Genomic DNA, 8,825 nt, shown 5'->3' with positions numbered 1-8,825 from the left:
ACTCTTTGGATGGTCGCCGACAACTACTGGAATCTTAAACACAGCCCTTCACCCAGTGGTTGCTTTATTAATATCTGTAGCAATCTTGTTAATCCTTACTGTAGCTATATATGTATGGATCTGGAGACTTACAAAACGCTTGCAAGCTATGTATGATGCTTTATATCACAATCCAAGCTTTAAGCAATAAACTAACTAATTTGTAGGATAGTACTAACATATTATTGTACAAGGGAAATAGATTAAGAAGTAGATAAATAAGTAGTAAAAGAATTTACTAAGTAAGAAGAAAAGGGGGGAATGAGACAGGGAGTCTAAACAATCTTAGATTGATAGTGCAAGGCCTGCGCAAAAACAAGGGGAGGCGTATGGGACTGTTCGAAAAGACATACCAAGTACTGATAACGTTGCTAGGCGATTAACTCCTAGCCCAAAGAGAAGTCCCTCCTAGTCTTTGAAAAACAGACAACCCCAAAACATTGGTCTGGAAGAAAGCCAGAGAACAACTGAGGCTGCGCAGAGCGATAAGGAGAAAAGTTCATCAGCGAAGAAGAAGAGGAGACCTGATTACCCTGAGAAGTGAGGGGAGGCGGGGGTAGACTATGTATATGTATAGGTGTTTTATGAATATGCACTACTTTGTAACATATAAGCCGGACGGGAGCTGCAAACGATGCGCATGCTTGTGGTGGAGCGATCCCCCATGCGCCCAGCGCTGAATAAACATACCCACTTTATAACCCCAAAAGTTATAGAGTGATTTCTCCGCAAAACAGGAGTTTCTAATAAAGTCAAACACTTGGGGTTTTAATTCTTAATATTTGTAAACAAAGGAAGTTGAATACACACATTCTTGTAGCATTTCATCCTTATTAACTACATTTTGTCTAAGCTGCATCTTTCACTAGTGACTATATATTTCATTAAGTAGTTGCAATTACTTCAGCATTTTCTCTTAAAAGATTTGGCAACTGTAGAGTGATTAAGGACAAAAGCAAGCATTACCCATACATTCTGCTTTGGTTGTTTTGGGATCCAGAGGATAGTCAGTCTACCTGTGAGGATAGTGCTGGCCATGAGACAAGGCAGGCCACGCTTATCTCTCTGGGATCCACTATGGTCTGCTGCTCAGCAATATGGTTCCTGGTTTTGCACTTCGGTTAGCCCAGTTTCTTTATCAATGTTTATTCCAAATTCTTCTGCACTGTTTACAACTCCCAAGGTTTACTGCCAGCTAATTCAACAAGGTCACTAGCGGTGTTATGTTCCAAAGACAGGCCAGACATCGATCCAGCATAGTTAAGGCCCACATCTTCCTCTTTCTTTTCTACTAAGAACACGGTCCATATTGCTTTATCAATCAAGCATTGCACACATTGTAAAATACATGGTATACATATAATAATACATAAGAATATTCCTACAAATATCAAACTTGATTTTAAGATAGACTTTTAAGACCGCCACTTATTCCCCATCCCCCTAAAAATTCATGAAGTCACCTATCTTGAACCTGTAATTTGGAAACATGTTCCTTCAAAAGTTGTATACTCTTGTGGCCAGATTCCAAATGATCTGACAAGTTTATACAACACATGCCTTCAAATTCTTCACATCCATGTCCCTGGACAGTTCTTGCAGAACAGGCCAACTATCCACAAGAACAACTAGACACATTGTGAAAGGATTCTCAGATGTTGTGGTTGCGAGACACAGTGAATCTTGTCCTGTCATGTTGACTAGAGTGATCCATACATTGGTCTTCGGTTGCGGAGGTATCTAGAATGTCATTCATCCTGCTAATACACAGGTGATGATGATGGTTGTACTTATTCTTTCCTGCATTGTCGTGATCATTTCCACGCAAACCATTTTTTACGCTTTTGTACTGTCTTATACCACTCTTCCTCCAACACACCCCAAACTCACAGCAAATGATCAGTCGAAGAGACCACAAACCATTGGCACAGGAGCATCCACAGCACCCACAGCTGGCACCTGAGTGTCCTCCAAAAGCTGTCTCTCACACCTCAGGTATGATCGCACACATCTTGCCGGTAACCACCAGGGACTGTGACCTGTGGAGACACAAGCATAACCTCTTTCCCAGGTTATTAACGGAAATGGTCCTTCCCCGTTACCACTTTCCACTTTTCAGGTTACAGTTGAGCCTTGCCTTGGACTTCTTGTTGATATGGTATCTGTGATGAGAAGTGACGTAATATTGGTGGCACCTGTGAGAAGGGGGCATGTTTAAAAACTCATGACATATAATGCCTTATTTAGCCTTTCATGAGGTGTAGATACCCTCCATCTCCCTTTTTTATTGTTGTAATAGATGCTTTAGTGTGCCATGCATACGCTCCACAATGGCCTGCCCAATCGATGAGTGGGGAATGCCGGTCAGAGGCTTGACTCCCCACTGCTGAAAGAAAGAAAAAAGAGAAACAGAAACATAAGCAGGTCAATTGCCTGTCTTAATCTGTCGTGCCATGCCCAAAGAAGCAAATACAGCTAAAAAGTGTTTTCTCATATCGCATGCTTTTTCACCTGTATGGCAGGACGCAAACACTGCTTAAGAAAAGGTATCAACAGACACATGCACATATTTTTATATTCCAAATGCAGCAGGTGAGTGAGGTCAGATTGCCATAATTCTAACGAGGTGAGTCCCTGAGGGTTGTCACCACTAGCTGTTGAAGAGAAGGAGTCCTGGCATTCAGAGCAAGTCTCAGTGATGTCTTTAGCCTGACGCCTTGATAAAGAAAACTGGTTTTGTATTGCCCTGGTGTTTTGGTGGAAAAATGCATGTGAAAGCTGTGCTTCCTCAAAAACATTAGGTACCACCTGAGCCGCCAGAGTCAACGCATCTGCTCATCGATTGCCTTCAACCAAAGGTCCAGGTAGTGCAGTATGCACTCGAATATGTATAATAAAATAAGAAGTCTTGCGATTATTTAATAATTGTAAAAGGCTGTGCATTATGAATATAACAGTGGATTATTAACATCCTGCAGACACAAATTCTCTATACGCTGTACAAGATCTGTACATAAGCAGAATCAGTAACAATGTTAATTGGGCTGTCCCAGTTTTGAAATACATGGACTACTGCAGCTAGCTCAACAATCTGTGGCGATCCCAGGGATCGAGTAATGTCTGACTGCCAAATTTGAGTATGTGGGTCTTGCCATACTATGACTGACTTCCCCATTTTTCCAGATCCATCAGTAAACACAGTCAAGACTTGCTGCACTTCGGCATGGCTTATAATAAAAAATTTTGCTGTAATAATTTATGTGATGGGCTGTGTACTAAAAGCTGTCCGGGTTAATCACAGATAGCTGTCTGGAATTTTAAAGACCTTTGTATTAACCATTGTAACGTGAGAATAGAAACCAGAACAATGGTACACACAGGTTCCTGACCAGCAAGTAATAGTAGGCTCTGCCTACCTTTCATGATCAGTTTGGCAAACATTTCTGGACAAGTAGTGACCGTCTTGTGCTTTTGGTGTGACAAAAAATTCCATTCAGTAATAACAAAAGGTTTCATCCCACTGAAACAGCAGAGCATATGGCTGCCTGGAGGGTTGAATAATACCGGTTGATATGGATGGCTGGGCACACACCACGATGCTTGTCTTTTTGTGATGGTGTTAGCCACATGGTGGAGATTTCGTTTCCCTTTCTCTGTAAGTACTCTGGGTGATAATCAGTGAAGGATCTCCTCACAAAATATCAAACAAGCTATGCAGATCACCGTTACTTAGGCCCAACAACAGTGATGTCCAGTTAAGGACTCCCAAAATTTTCTGTAAATCATTTAAGGTCTTAACATTAGTTTTAAGTTTCACTTGTCTGTTCACAAATTCTCCACCCCAGATACTCCCACGGTGATGACTGCTGTACCTTTTCAGGTGCAATTTTCAACCCTGTTTGAGATAGTGAGTCTTTAGTTAAAGCAAGAGCCTTTTCCATGATCTCCTGTGTTTCTGCTGCTATAAGGATGTCATCCATATAATGATATATAAAAGCCTGGGGGACCTGCATTGTAACAGTGCTCAAAGCCTTTGCAACAAACCACTGACACACTGTGGGACTATTTTTCATGCCTTGTAGCAAAAAGTCCCATCTTGCAGGTTCACTAACACTAATACTGGAAAAAGAAAAAAGCAAATTTAGGTGCATCATCCGGATGCAAGGGAATGGTAAAGGGAACAACGATCATAATAGTTTTCTATTGTCAGAGAAACCAAGAAACGGCTAAGCAGAACTGACATCGTGAACATCCAAACGGCTGACTATGTCTTGTTTAGGCACCTGCTCGAAAGGATCCTTTGGGAGCCGATCCTGAAGTGTATAGGGGTCCAGGAAGGCTGGGCAGTCTTTAAGAAAAAAATCTTAATGGTTCAGGAGCAGGCAGTCCCCAGGTGCTGTAGGAGAAGCCAGCGACAGAGAAGACCATCCTGTCTAAACAGGGAGCTTTGGCTGGAACTCAGGGAGAAAAGAAGAGTTTACAGTTTTGGAAGAAGGGGCTAGCCACTCACAGTGATTACAAAAAGGCTGTGAGGCCAGATATAAGAAGGTTCAGAAGGATGATCTGGGAAATTACAGGCCTGTCAGCTTGGATTTGGTGCCCGGGAAGCTGATGGAGCAGCTCATCCTGAGTACCATCACACAACACATGAGGGACAACCAGATGCTCAGGCCCAGTCATCATGGGTTTATGAAAGGTAGATCCTGCCTAACAAACCTGATCTCCTTCTACAACAGGGTGACCTGATTACTGGATGAGGGAAAGGCTGAGGATGTTATCTACCTTGACTTTAGTAAAGCCTTTGACACAGTTTCCCACAGCATTCTAATGGAGAAACTGGCTGCTCATGGCTTGGACCAACACAGGCTTCGCTGGGTAAAAAACTGTCTGGATGGCCGGGCCCAAAGATTTGTGGTGAACAGAGTTAAATCCAGTTGGCGACCGGTCACGAGTGGTGTCCCCCAGGGCTGGGTTTTGGGGCCACTCCTGTTTAACATCTTTATCGATGATCTAGACAAGGGGATCGAGTGCACCCTCAGTCAGTTTGCAGATGACACCGAGTTGGGTGGGAGTGTTGATCTGCTCGAGGGTAGGGAGGCTCTGCAGAGAGACCTGAACAGGCTGGAGCCATGGGCTGAGGCCAACTGGAGGAGTTTCCATAAGGCCAAATGCCGGGGGCTGCCCTTGGGCCACAACAACCCCCAGCAGTGCTACAGGCTTGGGGAGGAGTGGCTGGAGAGCTGCCAGTCAGAGAGGGACCTGGGGGTGCTGATTGACAGCCCGATGAACAGGAGCCAGCAGTGTGCCCAGGTGGCCAAGAAGGCTAATGGCATCCTGGCTTGTGTCAGCAATAGCGTGGCCAGCAGGGACAGGGAAGGGATCTGACCCCTGTACTCGGCACTGGTGAGGCCGCACCTCGATGACTGTGTTCAGTTTTGGGCCCCTCACTACAAAAAGGACATTGAACAACTTGACCGTGTCCAGAGAAGGGCAACGAAGCTGGTGCAGGTTCTGGAGCACAGGTCTTATGGGGAGCAGCTGAGGGAACTGGGGGTGTTTAGTCTGGAGAAGAGGAGGCTGAGGGGAGACCTCATGGCCCTCTGCAGCTACCTGAAAGGAGGTTGCAGAGAGCTGGGGATGAGCCTTTTTAACCAAGTAGTAAGTGACAGGTCATAGAGGGAATGGCCTCAAGTTGCACCAGAGAAGGTTTAGACTGGATGTTAGGAATCATTTCTTTCCAGGAGGGGTTGTTGGGCTTTGGAATGGACTGCCCAGGGAGGTGGTGGACTCCCCATCCCTGGAGGAATTTAAGAGTCGGGCTGACATAGCACTGAGAGATATGGTGTAGTTGGGAACTGTCAGTGCTAGTATAACAGTTGGACTGGATGATCTTCAAGGTCCTTTCTGACCTAGATTATTCTGTGATTCTGTAAAAAACCAATCCTCTATATCAATAATTACAAGATGCCAGTTTCAGGGAATCATTGCTGGAGAGGGTATTCCTGGTTGTAATGCACCCATATCTTTCATGGCATCATTACTGTGTCAGAGATCATGGAAAAATTGCCATTTACCACTTTTCTTTAAAATAACAAACACCAGGGTGTTCCAAGGACTGATGGTTGGTATGATATGTTTTGCACTTAATTGTTCCTGAACTAAACCATTAAGGTGGTGCAACTTTTCCCTTGGCAAGGGCTACTGATCCACCCGCACAGGTGATTCTGTTTTCCAGGTTAGTTTCAGGGTGGGTTTAGGGGTGGACTGTGATGCAGTGACCCTTAAAACAGATTTAATCCAATTTGAACTCCCCGTGTAGCCATACGGTCACGACCCCATAATGTAATAAGGGTTTCCAATATAAATGGATGAATATTTGCTACTCGGTTTTCTGGGTCCCTTACATGAATGAGATCTTTGTTTTGAAATGTTACAGCATGAGCACCAACCCCGAAAAGTACTTGATTTACCCGAGCTAACAGCCGATGTGGTGGCCATTTGCTCACAGATATTATGGTCATGTCTCCGCCAGTATCTATAATGCCTGTCAGCTCAACAGATTCTTCTGCTTTAGTGAGGGCACATTATGCCAGAGGTTGACTTTGTTTCACTGTCTGAGCCCAAAATATTTGAGGAGTACCTATTGTACAAATCCCAAGTCACCCTGGCTTCATGGCATACTATTATGGGGAGCTGCAGTAAAATAAACAAGCTGAGCAATTTTTTACCCTTTTGTTACTGAAGACAGGGGTCCAGGGGTCCAGGACATAATTCTGATTTCCCCTTCAGAATCAGCATCTATGATCCCTGGTAAAATGAACAACCCCTGTAAGGTTGTAGATGATCTTCCCAGTAATAATGCACTTTTTCCATTTCCCAGTGGTCCATATACTCCTGTTTGTATCAAGGATGCTATGGTATCTAATGTTACTGCCTTGGAGGCTGCCAAGTCCACACCAGCACTGCCTCGAGTGGTTGCACATAATTCTGATGCCTTTGGGGATTTGTTGGACTGATTTGTGTCATGGTGCGATTCCAGCCCACACTCCTTGATTGGTTTCCCAAAATCGGCCTTCCTTCTTTATTAAATTTGGACCGACATTAATTTGCAAAATGTCTACCCTACTTACACCATGGGCAGACATCAGGAGCTTTGATCTGATTTTGCTGATTTAGACATTGTCTTTTGAGATGGCCTGTTTGTCCACAACCAAAACAGACCTATTGTCTCATATTAAGGGTAGCAAAGTCAGCCACCATTGCCCTTATTTATGATCAATAGTGCCAATTCTATTACATGTTTCTATCATTTGAATAAGATTAGGATTGTTCAATGGTAATGACACTTTCTGACAGTCAGCATTGGTGTTAGAAACTGCTAGTTTCAATAACAAAATTTGATGAGCCTCTGTGAGAGATGAAAAACCAGTCCTGCAAGAAACTAAGAAAAACAGCCTAAGAAATTGAAAGTTGAGACTGATCTAAGGAATACCTCAAACTCTTGCAAGACAAAACTATTAGTCATGGGGTGGATGGTGTGGAGGTTGAAGATGATAAATGTGACTGAATAACACAGGATGCAGTTGGAGGAGGGAGACCTGTGGAGACAGGATGGCTCTGCTCTGGTGAACCTGGACAAATTTCAAGGGCCGTCTGTCTGGTGAATAACCTTTGCTTCATTATCCACAAAATGCATATTAAAGTTAACAACCCTCAATATGCTAACGAAGGCTAACATGATCATTCTAATTACATCATCCCATGAAACACCTTACCCTTCCCCGTACATGGGATACATAGATATTTGGGTTGACCCAGGGGATGGACCCAAGGAAAGCATGTATAAATCAAGGCGGGGGGGCCTGGAGAGTGCAGTGGAGTGAAGAAGACAGATGCAAGTGAAAAAGACAGCTGCTTCCTGGAACCCTCGCCGGTGGGATCAGCATAGGAACCCAGACAGTGATCTGTATTTCCCCATTCCCTCTCTCTCCCTCTTTTCCTTTTTCCATTAAGAAATGCAAGGCATATTGTATAGCTTGCCACAACTTGCTGTATACTTAGCTAATTATCATGTGTTCAATTAGTACATTGTGGGTAGTTAATAAATGCTTGGACTTTGAGATGTTGTCTGCTCCATTGGGGATTTGCAAATATGAGTCATTTGTTTCCTCATTTTAGCGGGATGTTACAGCCTCCCCTTCAGGGATCTGTTAGTCGAATCAATCGATCAATAAACTGCATATATAGCTCCTTTGCACCTTGATTAATGTCAGTAAATTATTTCATAGGTTTGCTGACTTCAAGTACCTTTAAAAATGCTCAATATGCCAGACCTCTTATATCATCCAACGCACATTGTGGAATCTCCCATGCTTGTCAGGTGGGATCACACCACTCCCCTTTACCTACAAAGGCATAACAGGAAAGAACTGCTACAGGATCACCAGGCAGGAAGTTTAGGTCTTGTAGCTGGTTTTGTTCTACAAGCCTATGCCACACTGTCTCCCACAAACTATATGGGGTTCCTGTCAATATTAATTGCATTAAGGGTTTTAGAGTCTTGAGGAGTTAGGGTGTAGCTCACCATTACCGACCCCAGCATGTTAGTAGTATAAGGAGCTGTAATCCCAAAACTAATTGCTGCTTTTTTGAGTTATTTAATGAAAAATGCAGTCCTTCCCAATGTGGCTGATGTCCCAATTAATAGATTACAAGATCGACAATCTTTCTTGCCATGTCCATATCCTCTTGTGCCAAGGCTTCTTGGCTCACTTTTATCCATGGAT

The 8,825-nt window shown here is 43.6% G+C and overlaps 1 long non-coding RNA gene across 1 annotated transcript; it reads right to left on the bottom strand.

The window, feature by feature from the left end:
• Nucleotides 1-2,326: 2,326 nt before the first annotated feature.
• LOC113489997 lies at nucleotides 2,327-3,245 on the bottom strand. The gene is made up of 2 exons (XR_003400124.1): nucleotides 2,551-3,245; nucleotides 2,327-2,422 (listed from the first exon to the last, which is right to left on the bottom strand). It is a non-coding gene; the product is annotated as an uncharacterized LOC113489997 (long non-coding RNA).
• Between the last annotated feature and the right edge of the window lie 5,580 nt (nucleotides 3,246-8,825).

Source organism: Athene cunicularia (genome assembly GCF_003259725.1).
Source record: "Athene cunicularia isolate RWA chromosome Z unlocalized genomic scaffold, athCun1 chrZ_part2, whole genome shotgun sequence".
In the NCBI taxonomy this organism is placed as follows: domain Eukaryota; kingdom Metazoa; phylum Chordata; class Aves; order Strigiformes; family Strigidae; genus Athene; species Athene cunicularia.
This window is presented reverse-complemented; position numbering and strand designations above follow the sequence as displayed.